The 16,386-nt window shown below is 55.6% G+C and overlaps 1 long non-coding RNA gene across 1 annotated transcript; it reads right to left on the bottom strand.

The window, feature by feature from the left end:
* Positions 1 to 4,836: 4,836 nt before the first annotated feature.
* On the bottom strand, positions 4,837 to 5,801 carry LOC150005581 (uncharacterized). Its single transcript, XR_016511673.1, has 2 exons — positions 5,752 to 5,801; positions 4,837 to 5,265 (listed from the first exon to the last, which is right to left on the bottom strand). It is a non-coding gene; the product is annotated as an uncharacterized LOC150005581 (long non-coding RNA).
* Positions 5,802 to 16,386: the final 10,585 nt, after the last annotated feature.

Raw genomic sequence — 16,386 nt, 5'->3', positions numbered from 1 at the left:
ATCACCCAAACGGCTTGCTTTTGTAAATGAAAACTCAGGCGTTGTGACAAGTTTCCACGCCCTCCCCTGGGTACGCCCCAGGGCCGGCCTTCCAGGCGTGTAAACGATGCTCCGAGCTCGGGAGGACGGGCGCGAGGTGCTCACGCGCCGAGTGACGCTGCCTTCGTTCCGCGCTTGATACTGTCGGAGTCGCTGCTAACACCGTTCAAAACTTCCCGGCCAGAACCCCCGCCCAGACCCACTCTGTCCACACCTGCAGGGGTGAGGCTGGGCTGGGCCCCTTTCTGAGGAGCCCTGAGGGGCAGCCGAGTGGAGGTTCCTCTAGATTTCTACATTGTCAAGCTGTGACCTTTCTAGGCTCACGACTCCATTCACTCCAGAAACCATGCTCAGTATGAACCCATGTTTAGAAGAATGTTTTTCTCTCTCCTCTCTGTTCTGCTGGTCTGTTTTCTATCCATTCAGCTGGGTAATTGAGACTAAGCCCCTAGGGCAGTGAGTAATATTTACGTAGAGAACACAGTAAAACTCAGTAAGTGCTCAGTACATACCCGTTACTAACTTAAGGGGCTAACGCCATATGCAACGACATGCTGGAGAATTAGGAATTTTTTATCAGCTCAGATCATGTAAAAGAGTCTCTGGTTTCCCCGTCCCTGACATGGCTGCCTTTCACGGCTAGCGCATGGGGACGGAACAAAGCGACCTGATTCCCTAGCTACGGGGCAGAGAAGGTATTCAAAGCACCGCTCACCGATTCGCAGAAATCGGGTAGAGGGGGTAAAGTGCGGAACAATACAAAATGCAGGCAGCTTTGCGATTCCTTAAGACCGTAAAACACAACAAAACATTAACAATAAAACTCCCCAAGTGGCTGAAAACCTACATACCTGAGGGACGTAGAGGGAAGTTGCTTGAATACACAGGTTGGAGTGAATGCAGCAAGTATATACCACGTTCACTTACAAATAAAAGCTCCCCCAGCCCTTAAAAACAGGTCAATCTCTTAAACTGCTGGCAAAGCTGCCCTGAAATTATATTTACTCTTCCATCTTAAAAGGAAAATTTCAAACAGTTTCTGCAAGCCACATCACAGATCTCCATTAGTGAAGTCCAGTGGATGGAGGCTGCTCTCTGCAGCAAAATCTCTCTGTAAACATTTGCAAGGGTCCGCGACGGTAGGTGGGCGGGCGCACCACCAGGCGGGACGGCGCAAAGCGTGCATCTTCCAGGGAGCACTTATTTTAGGGGCAAGTATTTGCCTGTGCACACGAGCTTCACAAATGTTTTGAAATGTGTATGATCCCTCAGGTAAACACTTCTGAGCTCTACTGACACTTCTTTTGCAAAGCGTCCAACACTATTATTCACCGATAAAAAGCTAACTCTAATTCTTAGGCCACAGGACTGATCTTAGTAGTTTTGCAAACAAAGAGTATGATTCGGCAGCCAAGCAATCTATTTGAGAAGGTCTTAACCGTCCAGCTGTGACAGTATGCAGCAAACATTGGTGGTGCTGGCAAGAACTTTCAAGCAGAAGCTTTTATTTTGGGACGTGCAGGGAGGTAAATATTTGATTTCAGGTGACTGAGATGGCCCGAGGATTTTTCAAATGTCTCCTCAGGTCAGCTAATATAGCTAATATTTAATTTTGCTTCTCCCACCCCATCCCGCAAAAGCCTCTTGAGCCTTTTTATTTATTTTTATTTTTTTGCTTTCCTGGGCTCCCAATTTAAAGTTAGTTATAGCAAGCTATTTTATAACTCTGTTCTAACAAACTTTAAGACATTTCTCTATTATCTATATCAGAGAGAGCGAGACAGAGGACAAAATGGGCAGGCTTCTGGAACACACCCCGGCATGCCTGCAGCTGCCCCCTCCCCCGCCCCCCTCTGCAGGCCTGGACCCCTCCTGCCCCCAGGAAAGGGCCCCAGCTCTCTTTCTCTGCAGGACCGCTCCCTCCCCCAGCGCACCTGCCGCCTCCCTCACCTGGACGCCTCACCGGCCTCCACGGCGTCCTGCATCCCTGCGGCCCTGAGCCACCGGCTGCCGTTCCGGGCCACTGGCCACAGGAGTTGTCTTTTCACACGACTGTGCACATGTTTACCTCACGGTCTCTCCTGGGTGTCCTGCGCACTCAGTGCAGGGACTGTGTCTTCACAGCTTGTGTTTCCTCTCGTGAGACAGCCCCGCGGGGACTTGAACCAGACTGTGATTCCGTGACTCCACGTCATAAACACATCACCTGGAATGTCAGTTCAAACTCTCCCTCTGGACAAAATTTGCTTGTCAACGTGACCTAAGCTGGCTTGTCATACGCCTGTTCCTTAGCAGGGTCTCCAACAAGGGACTGAGAACAGACTCACTAAGCCAAACTGAGTATTCCAACACCCCCTCTCAATCTTGGTCCTTTGATGACGAACAAATTACTCTTCCCATGACTTTACCTTGACCCTGGAAAACCAGAAAACATGGAGAGATTGGAAGACCAACCGAAAACATGCCGGGCAACCCATCCTTCTGGCGAGTTCTATGGAGAACGCACCTCCAAGCTCCTGGATGGTCTCCTTTAGCCCGCGGCTCCCCATCTTACAGAGCGTTTGCATTTTCCCGTAACTGAGAGGCCCCTCGAGACCATTTCCATCCCTGAGTGTGGCTTCACCTACTTTTCTAGGACAACTGCTGTCTTTGCAAAATTCACCTTTTAATTCCATCACAAAGAGCTGCGCTCAGCCACACTCTCGGGCCCTTTCTGGCCAGTTAAATTCTTTATCCAGAAGTGCCGTTGAACTCTACACAGATAGTTCTGTTCCAAGGGGCTGTCAGAACGGGGGGGGGGGGGGGGGGGGGGCTGGCTCATTTATCAGGTCCACACACCAAGGCAGCCCGAGCCCCGCCTCGCATCTCCGTCTTTATAACAACAAACTTAACAGCCCAAGACACTGAAGAGCCTGTGACTCCACTGTCCTGGCTGATGTCACTCAGCCAGGGTCAAAGGGCGCGTTGCAGGCATACCTGACCATCCCGTTCTTTCAGTGTGGCACTGACGGTGGCTTGGATGTGTTCTTGTTATCGTAGAATTATTTTTAGAAAGCAGAACCCGGCCGTCCGGGACGCAGAGCATTGTTATCGCAGCCCCTCCATTGGACAGAACACCCGCACGCATTGTCATTTCATGTCACTCCAAACGACAAGAAAGCTGCACGTGAAAAATGCATTTTGCCAGTTCTCTGCAATGAACATGTATTATTTTTCGTATCAGAGAAGAGAAAGCATTGCTTTAAAAGTTCCTTTGACGTGCGGGAGGGACCTGTGGCATCCGGGCGCCGCGCTGGTCACGTGCACATACTCAGTCTGGGCGGTTTTACCCTCAGCCCGGAGGTACGTGGCGTTGGCCTGTTGTCTTAAACGGAGGGGCTGGGGCTGGGAATGTGGAGGAACTTGTTCCAACAGGCGCTGTGTGTGGCGTGGGGACTGGAACCGGCCGCCCCCTCTGAGCACAGCCCCGCCCGCTGCGGCCCCGCCCCCTCCCCCGCAGCCCTGCCTGTGCACGGGAACCGCCTGCGCACAGCCCCGCCCCCTCTGAGCAAAGCCCCGCCCCCTCTGAGCACAGCCCCGCCCCCTCCCCCGCAGCCCTGCCTGTGCACGGGAACCACCTGAGCACAGCCCCGCCCCCTCTGAGCACAGCCCCGCCCCCCTCTGAGCACAGCCCCGCCCCCTCTGAGCACAGCCCCGCCCCCTCTGAGCACAGCCCCGCCCCCCCGCAGCCCTGTCTGTGCACGGGAACCACATGAGAACCTAGTGAAGTCGCAGCGTGGGGCACAGTCGGGCCGGGGCGAGGCCCGAGCAGCTGCCCCGGGGCCCGGTCCCCGCAGGTCCGAACCCAGACTGGCTGTAACGGTGTGCTCCGCCCGGGGCCCCACCAGACTTTTCCGAAGTGTAAGTGCCGCTCGTGTTCACTGCTGTGGGGGTGCTTCCTGACCCTCTGGAAGCGTCTGTAATTTCAGGGAGCACGGATAGGGCCGATTTTGTCGTTCAGGCAACTGGGATTCCTAAAAGCCAGTCCCTGAAGTTCCCACTACCAGCGGGAGGTGACAACATACAGCCCGGCCGGACTCTGGAATTCCCTCGGTTCGAACTGCGGGCGCCCGTGGCCCCTGGTCTGCCTGGCCGAGCTCCTCGGAGCCCCGAGGCGGAGCAGCTGTGGGAGCTTCGGGGCTGTGCCCGGCCCGGCACGCAGGAAGCTGGTGGCAGATGCCGGCACCGTCCCTGGTACCGTGAGACGCTGGAAACAGCGGGCGGAGGGGAGCAGTGCAGAGCGTCGCCTGCGGGAACACTGGCCTTTCGCTGGCAGCCCGGCAAGGTCTCCGCAGGACCTGACGGCTCTACTCGCGCTCCCCCCGAAAGACCCCTTTAGCAACAGGGCGAGGACGCCACCAGCTCTTTGACAGGAGCTGAAGACGTCGCGGTGAACCACCCACAAGATGCAAAGACTTCCCACGCCTGGCGCGCTGCCTCCGGCCCCTCTGCAGCCCGCCCTGCCCGTCCGCCTGCCCCGGGGGTGGACGTCCTTCCCCATCACCGTTAGGGCAGGCGGGTCCGACCCGCTGGGGCGCTAACCCTATGCAACCCCGCGTTTCATGAACATGGTCTCCCTCTTTTCTCTCTGCCGCTTTGGCCCACGTACGGAGCTTCTCCGGGCCTCTAGCTGCTGACGTGTGAAGCCAAGACTGTGCCAGCCAGCCCCGCCCCTGTGAGGGGAGGGGGGCAAATATTCGCTGCACAGTGTGTGCTCACGGTATCAAATACACATAAAAATTAAACATGAATAACCCGTTAGCGGTTAAAGCCATTCACACTGGTGCCCTTCGTGATTTAATCCGCAGAGCCCAGTGACCCCATATCATTGCCAGGTTCGTTTTTCTAGCGAGGGAATCAGGCAGCTGCTACAGACGTGACAACGACACCGGTCATTGTGTGGTGGAGCCCAGATTTCTCTCCCCAGCTTCTCGGCAGCACAGACCGCTGGGCGGGGCCGAGGGGCTGAGGTCAGGGGAGGACACAGGGGTGACCCACGATGGCGCCACCGGACTTCCCGGGGAGGCACCTTCCTGTTTGGTGCCATCCAAGCTGATCCAGAAAGCAGTGTCGCGTGCGTGTGGGTCTTGGAGGCCGCTCCACGGCTGCTCCGGGCCGTGCATGAGGATTTGCGATGTGTGGGGGCTGCAGGTGTGGTTCCCACGCTTCACTTTAGATAGAACAGACCTGAGAAAAGGCAGGCGTGAAGGTAAAACTCTGCCCTCTGCAGGCCGGGCAGGTTGGGGTGTCTTCAACACCCTGCTCCCCTCACTGAGACTCTTCAAAACACACCGATGACGTGGCAATGATGTGAGAGGTGACTGAATGTTGCATCCAGACAACCTTGGGAGAACTTAAGACTGAGCCCCAGCCCCCAGCCAGCTCACGTCCCCAGGCATAAAAGGCAGCAAAAGGAAGGCAGTCACAGTGACGTGCCCTCCAGCATCCCTTCCCCGGGGTTAAATCCCCGTATGGCTGCCGAGGTGAACGGAGAGATGGGACAGAGGAGCAAGACAAGAGCAGATGGGCACAAGAGAGACACTCCAGTCCCCGACAGCCACTGGCCTGTGTCTCCCTCTTTCTTGGAAAGCCCAGCCTGCGCCGGGGCAAACCACCCCCAGAGTGCCCCACCCGGGATTTTCCAGGGAGCGTGCACCCCTGAAGGCCACATACCATTCATTCCACGTCCGGCGGGCAGCATGTCGGGCAGCCCCGGAAGTGCCGGGGTGGCGCCCACACAAGAATGCAGCTGCACCCTTCCTCGAAGGAGGTGTCAGGCCCGCGGCAGCAGCTGGGGCCCCGGCGCACCCTGCCTGAGTCAGGCATTCCCGGGCGTGGGCACAGATGCCTCTGACCATGACCGGGCAAGAAGTCTCAGGAATGAGTGACTGTCCCACCATATTTATAGCTGCCCCACCGTTACTTTATTTTCCCTCGGGCTGGACAAACAGCTTTAATCTCAAGACAGTCCAGGCTGCCCGGTCCTCCCACCTGCACCCAGAGCAGAGGTGAGGGTGCAGGGCCCTGGGTAGGCTCTGCCCCGATGTCCCCGCCAGCGCAGGGGTGTCTGCCTTCTCTCCTGCCACTGGGGCCGGTGGGCAGAGGAGACGTGTCTCCGACCCTGAAAGGGCCGGCCCTGCCCAGCGCTCACACGTCCACACCACGGCTGTGAGGACGTGAGGCATGTCGGTGGCATCGGGACCTTCAGGAGAACCGGCTGTTGTGAAACATGCCCCCATCTCCATCTGTCACATGAGGGTCAACCAGAGCAGCCTACCCACAATTACAAACGAAGCTCCGGGGTCAAGTCACAGTCCTGAGGCGCCGGCAACACTGGCCGCCCGAGGGTCAGCATCCTCCTTGGTCAGGGGAGGATGCACCAGGTCCCACCTTCCGCTGGTAACTGCAGAGAATTGAGTTGCAGTTCACCCCGTGTTTTAGGAGGAGGTAGGGGCCCAGTCTCACAGATGGCCCCATGGGTCCACTCCTCTTGGGGGGCGGGGCAGGGCACCCGAGAGCACAGGGGCTGTCATTCCTGGAGGACCGTGAGGTCAGGACTGAGCGCGATGGCACTGGGACACAGCTGAGTCTCCGGGGCCCTCGGACGTCGGAGGCGGGCTCCGCATCTGCTTCCCAGTAACAGAAACCTCGCCCTGGGAGGATCTGGTGCCATCCGGGAAAGGAAGGCCTCACCTCTGCCCTCGTAGAACAGGGGACAAGCCTGCCTGCGGAGCACTGGGCACGTGGAGGACGTCCCAGATCCAGGGTGAGGGACAGGGCTCAGGAACATCACCCGCCAGCCACCAACAGGAAGCCCGAGTCGAAGCCGTCACACAATTGTCTGTATGTTGACAGCCTCGCTCGGGCGATACTGTCGAGCACAGATGCCTATTCGTGTGGCTAAGTTTCTACGTGTCTGGTTGCATGTAAGCCACACGGTAAGACCCAAGTGTCGCCCATCCCCTGCTGAGTACCCCCTCAGTGCACACACAGACACACGGGCACACAGGGCACACACGGAGACAGACACACAGACATGTGTGGATGACACACACTAGAGAGACACACACAGGCAGACACACAGACTTACTGTTTCACTCTGACCTCATTCATTCTGACCCTTCAAATAAAAGAAAAAGGCATTTGGCAGGTTCAAAGTGTCATAAACGCCCGACTAGATCAGAGACGTTCATTAAAACAGGCTTCTTCAGGAACTCTCAGCTAAATGCACAGAAATTTGTGAGAAAAGAAATAACGTCCCACAGACTTCAGAGAACGGGCCTGCTCTGGGGACTGTCCCAGGAAGCCCGCCTCCCGGAGGAGACTCACCAGCCACCGTGGAAGTGGCCGCATGAGTCACAGTGACATGAGCTGCAGCGGTGAGAGGGACACGCGCCTCCCAGGGACCCTGAGCGCACACCCTCCTGGGCTCATGACCCGCAGGCCCCGCGGCAGAGGCCCGTGGAAGCCAGCAGGTGGCCCACGCCTGTCCCCACACCCTCCCCGCAGAGGCCGGCTCTGGTTTTAAAAAGGTGCTTCCGTGAATGTAAAAACCGATCCCGGAGCTGGAGACGGGGGACGGCTGGGGCTTCTCAGCCTGACGCTCTCGGCCCCCGCCCGTGCGGTTTCCAGGCCGCGGCTTCCTGCTCCTGCAGGTCTGCTTGCTGGGCCCCAAAAGGCACGTGGGCCATTCGAAGCCGCTTCCTTTTTAAAACTGAGCAGCTGAGTTCTTATCTGTGAGCACTTGGAGGCAAAAAGTCGTACCTGTTCCGCCTAACCGGCCACAGATGCTGTAGCAGAAGACGGAAATATACGCGTCTATTAACATACGCACGTGGTATGTAGACCTGTGGGCGACCAGCAACTGCTGGTTGACTCGCTATTTGATATAATTTTTGGAGAAACGATTCTTTTGATGATGCACATGAATTGCACACACCTCAGAGCGCTCCGTGGTCTGACAGGGGCAGACATCAGCTCCACGAAGAACCCGTGGGGGCCCCGAATGAGTCGTTACGGTCACACAGCTGCAAGGCATGCTGGGAAACAGCGGTGGGCACCCCGCTCCCCATGTATGTGGTTGGATGGGGTTAAATAAAGTCGTGCCCAGGAATGTGCTTTGTAAAAGGGAAATCCCATTTCAAGCGTTCAGTGCTCTGCTGTAAAAACACCAGGGTGTCAGGTCTCGGAAAGCCTGGGTGGGTCTGATTCTTTGAAACGCTTCCCACGTGGAAGTGGTGTTTGTCACCATCTCAGAGCGTCCTCTTCTGCATCTTTTCTCTCCCCATGAGCAAGCGTGTTGGAGGAGACTGTCTGCCAACCCCCCGGGCCAGGCATCGGCGACCCTTGAACCACAGAAGGCGTCCTCGTGCCTGATCGCAGCGCCCAGCTCACGCACACGCGGAGGGGCAGGAACCCTTTGACAACCTTCGACGGAGGGATATGAAGAGAAGGGGGCCTGACAGGATGGAAGAGGGAGAAAGACATGATCACGACACCTCAGGACCCATGGGGACCAGGAGACCGTGCTGCCAGGGGTTCCGTGGACAGACATTCGCACCACCCCGCATGTCAGCTGTTAGGATTTAAACAGACAGCCCTGGAGATGTCATTTTTATTCTTCTTTACAAGCAGGGAACCACCTCCTAGGGTCTCGTTAAGTGGCATAAATAGCAGGAGGGGCAGAGCCTGTAAATGGAGAGCCTGTGAAGAGGAAGCCGCTCCCCACCAGCTCATTTCCATGGCAACTTGCGACGGACCAGCCCCATCCCTGTGCGCCCCTCGCTGCCCAGAGGAGGAAGGAGCGAGGGAGGAGGTGCTCTTAGCCAGCAGTATTGCCAGCATCGTTGACAACACAAGCAGCGGGACCCCCCTGCATCCCCTGGGGACAGCGGTGCCGTGACGCGGTGACCAGGAGGGAGAGGGTCCCACCCGGGGCCAATCACCCTGCAGAGCTCCGATAGGAGAACGGCTTGGCCTTTCAGATGGAGACCACGTATGAACCCTGTGGGGACAGACTTTTCTCGTATTTGCAGGTGACATCACAAATCATTGTCTCCAACCTTTCCAAGGGCCTCGGAGCTGAGGGAGTGACGGGTCCTACCTCAGGTGGCTCAGGTCTGCTCTGAGGACACAGACACCAGGACTATGGGCTGACACCCTTCAGACCCAGGATTTTGGGGTGGGGGGAGCATTGAGAAGAAAAACAAAAGGACGTGGCGCTCAAGGCAGGTCCTGAGTGAGTGCGCTCAGGGTACAGGCGCGTGGCTGCGGCCGCCAGCACTGAAGACGCTCCCGGGAAGCACGGGGCCTCAGGGCAGGATGGCGCGATCAGAGGCCATGCCCGTGACCCAGAAAAAAGTGCCAATGACGTGAGACAGACCAGGGTCTTCGGGAAGGAGAAGGGTGGGCAACCATCACGAACTGACCGCGGCATCAGAGACCAGGTGCCTTTGCCGTCTTTTCTGTGCCTACTGAGAATTGTCCCTTTTTTAGTTAAAGATGGATCGCCAAGAGCCTGGTGGCAGAAGTGACAAATGTCCTGCATGCTGAGGGGCCTGGCCGTGGTGCCCGGCAGCAGGAAGCCCGCTTTGGAGACAAGGCCGTTGAGTCTTCAGGCATCTGTGGCCCTGAGCTCTGATCCCAGTCCCCACATCCCCCGGGATGGTCTGCAGAAGCATCCTGAGGAAGACGGGGGCTCCTCAGGAGTGGACGTGGAGCCCACGCTTGTACAAAGCTTAGCTGACTCCCTGAGGTCAGCTGCCCTGGCCCAGTTATGCAACATTTCAACCCCCAAATTGTCTGGATCTTTTGTATCAAACATCTTTTGATGCAGAGACTTTGTTTCCCCCAGAAATTGCAACCTGTCGAAATGCAGGCACACACTTAACTACTGAAAAACAGAAAACCGTCCTAATGATGCAGGGAGATCATCGAGGACCTGACATCCCAAGCATTTTCCAAGTTCCTTGAAAGGAAAGAAAGGAAAGGAAGAGTGACCGGTGCCTGGAAAGGCAGGGTTTGCGTGCATGTCCTGTTCGCGTCTGTCTGTCTGTCAAGTTGGCTTCAGCGGCTCAGGAAATGGATTCGGAGGTGGGTCAGGTGAGCGGCCAGGCCGTGCTGGGCTGCCTGCTGTGACGGCGGAGGGGCACCTCCGTGGGCCAGCAGGACCATGAGGCTCCCCAATACGTGGCGCAGGTGCTGGGAAGTGGTGAGCCTGTTCCTCCCTGCGAGATGTCCAGTCTCAGAGGGACCTGCCCCCAGACCCCATGGAAAGCTAAATAATGCTCAAGACCTGAGTCCAGACACACGGGAAAGGCCTGAGACCCAAACACTCGCATTCTCCAAACCCCTGCTCTCTGCGGCACGGCGCTTTCCTGAGGAAGGCGGCTGGAGCGAGCCCTCGCTCCCTCCCCGAAGCGCACACCCGCGTCCTCACTTCCCCGCTGCGGGTGCGGCGGGGCTGTCTGTGTCACAGCTGTCATGCGAACTCCGAAAACAGCGCGCTGCCCAACGTGCCTTTTCTTATTTTCAGGAAAAAAAAATGACCTTTTATTTTTAAAAGAGTGTCAGCTCAGTGGGGGGCAAATAAGAAAAATGGTCAGAAGGAGTGCTGTTGTGTTTTCTTTAATGGTCATTTGGTTATCTTTTCTGGATATGAGATACTTTTGAGATACTTCTCATTAAAGTGCAAAAGAATTTTTTTTTAAATACGTAGGAAGTGGGACAGGAGGAAAACTCCACCTTTGGCCGCCACACCTGGTGGAAGACGAGCATCTTGTTAAACACTGTCGGTGTCGGGCCCTCGGCCTCCCTGCATGACCTTCGGCCCCTTTAGCCACAGAAAGGATCTGCAGTGAACAAGAATCAGGAGAACGTGCTTTTCTGGTGACTTGTGGCGGGAGATTGACGTGTAAAATGGCTGCTCTAGTGTCAGTGCTGTTAACCCCCTCCTTCCTCCGGGGCCTGAGGAATGCAGAGGCTGTCAGTCTGTCTGTCCCCCTGCCAGCGTTCATCTTGTTGGAAGGGACACAGTGAGAGACAGGTGACTGAGCGCCAAGAGACGGCACAGGTGGCCTGGTAGGGCCGAGGGCGGGCACTTCTGGTGAGTGCTGGGGGCCCACACCCCCTCATCCCCCAGCCTCCGTGAATCAGCCAAAACCCGAGCAAACTCAGGCCTCCGGCCTCCAGCTTTTGTCTTATTCCAGCTCAGCCCCTTTGTGAGGAACCAACCCACTCCTTGAGTTTTTCAAGGCAGCGGTGATTGTACAACATGCTTTTTAAGAAATGTGATGTTTAATTTAATTTTTCACCTCATTGGTGCCTTTATTTCTAAGTGCTTATTATGCTCCCCCTCACAAAGTATTCAGCATAATAGCTTTGGAAGATAAAGGAAAGCAGGAAGAAGAACCGTCTAAGTCTCTCCAAGTCCCACACCCCAGAAACACCAATGATTGACCGTTTTAAGTACTACCAGTCAGAGTTTTATGCATGTATTTATTGATTCGTAATGTGGGTGCCATCATACTATGTTTTTGCCTCCTGTTCTTTTATTTTTTATTGTAATACAAATTCTTCCATATTATTATGACAAACTCATTAAAAACACTACTTTAACGGCTGCATAATTACGTCCCATGATCTCCCTAGTTATTGTCGGGCACTCGGACTATTCCGAGGTTCTCACCGTTACACACAGCGTCACAGTGCACACTTGCTCAGGGAGCATCGTCAGCAGCTCGGGGTATTTCTTAGGGTGGATTCCTGGAAGGGAAATTACTGGGCCAAAGTGTTTAAAATTTCCAATAGAATTTGCACATACAACCAAATTGCCTTCCATGAGCTCACATGACGCCATTTGATCGTATCAGTAGAGCTTCTGTTTTTAAAATTTTATAATTTTCAATAGCTGTCTATTGTGTCAAATACGTACTCTGATCATTTTATGGAAGATATTGTCACTATGGCCATTTCACCGACTGCCCTAACCCTGTGGCTTTTCTAAAGTAAATGATGACCAATGAGAGCAGACATGCTCTTCCCAGGAGGAGGTGCGCCCGGGTTTTACGGGCTTTGCTGGAGGCGTAACTGGGTGCCCGACCTAATTATTTCTAGTGGATCGTCCAGGAACAAGCATTCCAGTTCCTGACAGTCACCCACTCGCGGGTCAGTAATGTGCCTGCTTACTTGTTCGGCACGGGTTCACGGCACCAGGGCGCTCAGGCACTGGGCGTGGAGCAGCGAGGCCTTTGAGAAACCGGAGACCTCGCTCCTCACACACCCCATCCCCCCAACCCCGTTCCCTTTCTTCCGTCAAACTGCTGGGCCCTCGGCGATGACCCTTAAGACGTGAAAATGCTGAGCGTCTAAGAAAGACGCGGGAAGTGCCCAGTCTGGCGAAGGGAGGACCGTCTGCTCACTGTCCCCAGAGTCCCCGGAGACCAGCCCTGGTCTGTGTGGCTCCGCAGAGCTGTGTCTCAGATGCAGAGGGAAACGTCAGGGCCCGAATATGGGGAGCCCGGGACAGCCTCTGGGGTTTGTGTCTGTGGAGGCGGTGGCCCCAGTCCCTGAGATTTTTCTGAGTGGGGTTTTCCATTTCTCTTTCTTGTCCTCTAAACAATCGATGTGATCAGGTCCCATCTCATACCCCCGGGCAGGGGACAGGGACCCCTCAGAGCTGGCCAGTCAGCTGTCCTGGGTCGCGATTGTGTCCTGGAAGCCTGGGCTGGGGGTCCCACCAGAAAGAGAAGCCCACAGGACGCTTCTGTGCCGGGAGGGGTTCAGGGTTCTATCCTGGAGAAGAGTTTGGAGCCGAATCACGTTCCTTCCTTCACCGTCAGTTCCCCCCACGGTCCCAGCAGCAGGACCCTACGTGGCCGGACAGCAGAATGGAAGCGCGAGGCCAGCCTGCTGCCTTAGAAATACTGACTGTCACTGCTGAAGTAAGAAGCTTAACACGCAGACGTCTCTGGGAAGCTGGCGTCGGAACTCGAGGGGGCCTGACAGTGGTATTTCATTCGTCTCAAGGGCATGCACCCAGCTTGGGGGAGGTAAGAATTAACCACTCGCCTGAGAAATTCATTCATTGGCTGACTAATAAAATGAGAGGCGAAAAGCGTGCAGTGGCATCTCTGTGGGTCTGAGTTCTGCTCTAAATACGTGACACCAGAGCCGGGCTAGGAGCACGCAGGCAGCTAAAGAGATGAAAATATTAATTCCCACCGACCTCGGCCTCGGGTTTTCTGTGTGACGCTTTCCTAAACGAGCTCTGTAGACCCAGACGTCACAGTCACAGCCTGGTCTGACTGCCCCCCGATCCGCTCCCAGAGACAGGGCTCCTCCAAACCCCCAGAAGCACAAGAAGCCGGCTCTTCCATGTAAAGTTGAACAGGAGGTTCTCCAAGGCTAGAAAACGGAACTCCTCAAAGGGACAGTTGTCAGAGCTGTGTTTAAAGAAGCAAAATGCTCCGTAATCCACGGACGGAGATAACCTCCCAGGCACGTTAAGAGCCCTCATAAAAGACTATTTATAGGTCGTAATTCAGATGGGGGGTCCCTCCTCCTGGGAGCAAGCAAACTGGCCCCAGCAGGTTTGGGTCGCTTAGCAAGGACACAGGACACAGCCCCGGCAGCAGCTCAGCCAGAAGCGTCCTGGTCTGCCCGGTCTGAAGTCTTTCTCCTTGGCAGAAACTAGGAATATAAGAAAAAGGCTGAGAAATTAAGGTTAGGTGTTTGCGAGACAAAGGGAGAGGGCAGAACGCTCAGGGGTGAGCGGAAGAGCACAGGGACCCGGGGCAGCCTCGCTGAAAGGGGTTCAAGCTGAGCGAGGACCTGCTATGGGAAGCCCCCGGCCACACCCGCCTCTGGGGGGCTGGGACCCCATCATGCAGCGCCTCTGCAGGAGAGGAAGCAGACTGGATACAACCTGTTGGAAAATGTTCTTTATGGAGGGAATGATATCCTCACAGAGCTTGACATTTTAGGGAATATATTTTGTAAGTCAAGCTCTATTTTTCTTGCAGTAAAATACATGAATTTTTTAAAATTTAGGATATAAGTTTTTAATGTCATAGATAAATGTCATTCAAACGAATTTAAGAGTAAATCCTTTGACAGAGAAGTCTACCAGATTTTTTTTGTCTCCATAGGCTCCCGAGTCAGGGGTCTCTCCAGCCAAGGCAGCTGCTTACCTCTCCCGCTGTCTGCTCAGGAAAGGGTGTGTGGCCTCAGGAGCGTGCCCCATGGGAGCTGGGACAGTGTGTGCCTCGGGGTCAGCTGCAGGGGTCACAGCGCCCTCAGTGACTTAGACCGGGGCACACGCTGGGCTGTGGCTTCAGCCCCTTCCTGGACACCGTTGTCCCCGGCCATTTTCCTGACCCTGGCTCTCCTGGCTTCCTAGGTTTGCCTAAGGGCTACCGAGCACATGCTACTGCCCCTCCTGTCCGGTTAAATCGTGCGCTCTCAGCTTCTCTCGGATGTCCACACGCTTTGCTGGATGCAGACGTTAGTACCAAGAACACTGACAGATAACACCCTCGGGGAAGTCGCAGAAACTGGGCATTGGTACTTGGGCCCTTGGTGCTGAAGGGGACTCTGGCACCTACGGACGTGGCTGACAGCCACCTGGAGTGAAATCCCATCAGAGTCCCGGCCCCGGGAGAAACAGGGCTCCTTGCCACAGGTGGGCTCGGAGTCCAAGTCGTCTCTGGCCGCCGGCCGACTTCTAATGGTGCTAGTTAGTCTCGCCGATGAAAGGGGAGTGAAAAGCCCGTGAGTATTCCGGTCAAGCCGTGGCTGAGCGTCAGGGACATTGGGGACATGATCGGCCATTCTGACAGAATCGCTCATCCAGGGGCAGCGGCATGGAGGTGTCCACCGGCTGGTTTGCCACCCATCGGACACACGCTGACCTCGGGCCTCTCGTAGGGAAGTCAGGGCATGAACTAGGAGAAAGGAGAGCCCACAAACCAGGTGAAGACGTCCTGGAAGCCTGCCAAGGTGCGCCTTTCCTCAGCCTCGCCGGCCCGGCCGGGCCAGGCGGGTCTTCCTGCTCATTGGGGAGATTTTCCCGCCCGGACAGAAGACTCTGGAAACACTTCACCTGACAGAGGTCCTTGGGAAGGAGAAGACACTTTGTCCCCTGTCCCGACACTGCCAGGACCATTCACTGCCTACAACTCTGTAACAAGGGTCAGATCCCAACGCGCGTTAGGACCGACGTGCTCGGAACGCCCGTTCCAGGAGAGAAACTTCCGCGCTAACGTGATCGGGAGCCCTTGCTAATTTCTTTTGGAAACAATTGAAGCAAAACTTTCCAGATTATCCTCTGAGGGTCTCAGACTTACCAGCCGGCAAATGCCGTCCAGGGACCAAGACGGACGTGCTGCCTGGTCGTGGAAGTGACGTGTTCCTGGCCCCCAGCCATGACCGTGTGTGTGCACCTTGTCTGCAGCTGCCGTTCCCGGTGCAGCAGCGGGGCCGAGCCGTCCGCTGTCCACAGCCTGCAGAGCCTAAATTTTCCCTGCCCAGCCCTGCACAGAAAGAGCTTGCGCCAGCTTTTAAAAAGTAATAAAACAAACCAAAAACACCATTTTTGTCGTCTGCTTATAAATTTCATGGAACATAGCGGCTCATTCAGAATTGTTCACTTCTGTGAGTGATGACTATCAAAAATTACAAAGGGTCCAAGATCGACTACAGTTGTGAGCGACCCAGCTGGCTTAACGCGGCTCACGGCCCTGCAGACGGCTTGCGACTCCTTGGTCAGAGACAAAGACTCAGGGCCCCTTGAGGCCCAGAGAGCAGCAGAGCACCCCGTCTGCACCGGTCCCTCCGTCTCCTGCACCCCGTGGGCATCAGGGAGACCCCAGCTGGTTGCTACCCAAACAGCGCATTTGCCTCAGAGCCGAGGAACCCCGAGCTTTGGGGAAACGAATCTTCCCTAATGACCTGCACACAACCTCCACTTGGCCCCAAAGAGAAACCTTTGTCGGCCTTGACAGCAAGGAATCCTGCCCATTGGTGTGGAGAGAGAACTCAGTCTTTCAAGGTTGTTCTCTATAAAAACATCCCTGGAAAGACAGCCATTATCTTTGCGGACAAGACTTGGCGAAGGCTGATAGATCCACGCAAAATTTCTTCCCTCCGTGCCAAAGAAAGATTAATGGCAGAGGAAGCATCTCACAATTTGGAAGCAAAGCCGAAAAGGCGCACAGAACCCAGGGAGCGGTCCTGCCCATGAAGGACCCATTAGCCACGCGGAGCTGCCGGCCTCTTCGAGCTTGGCTGGTGGGACTTGATGTTTATTGT

This window comes from Furipterus horrens, unplaced genomic scaffold (assembly GCF_987537825.1).
Source record: "Furipterus horrens unplaced genomic scaffold, mFurHor1.1.pri manual_scaffold_6, whole genome shotgun sequence".
Lineage (NCBI taxonomy): Eukaryota > Metazoa > Chordata > Mammalia > Chiroptera > Furipteridae > Furipterus > Furipterus horrens.
The sequence above is the reverse complement of the archived record's forward strand: the minus strand, read 5'-3'. Positions and strand labels throughout refer to the sequence as shown.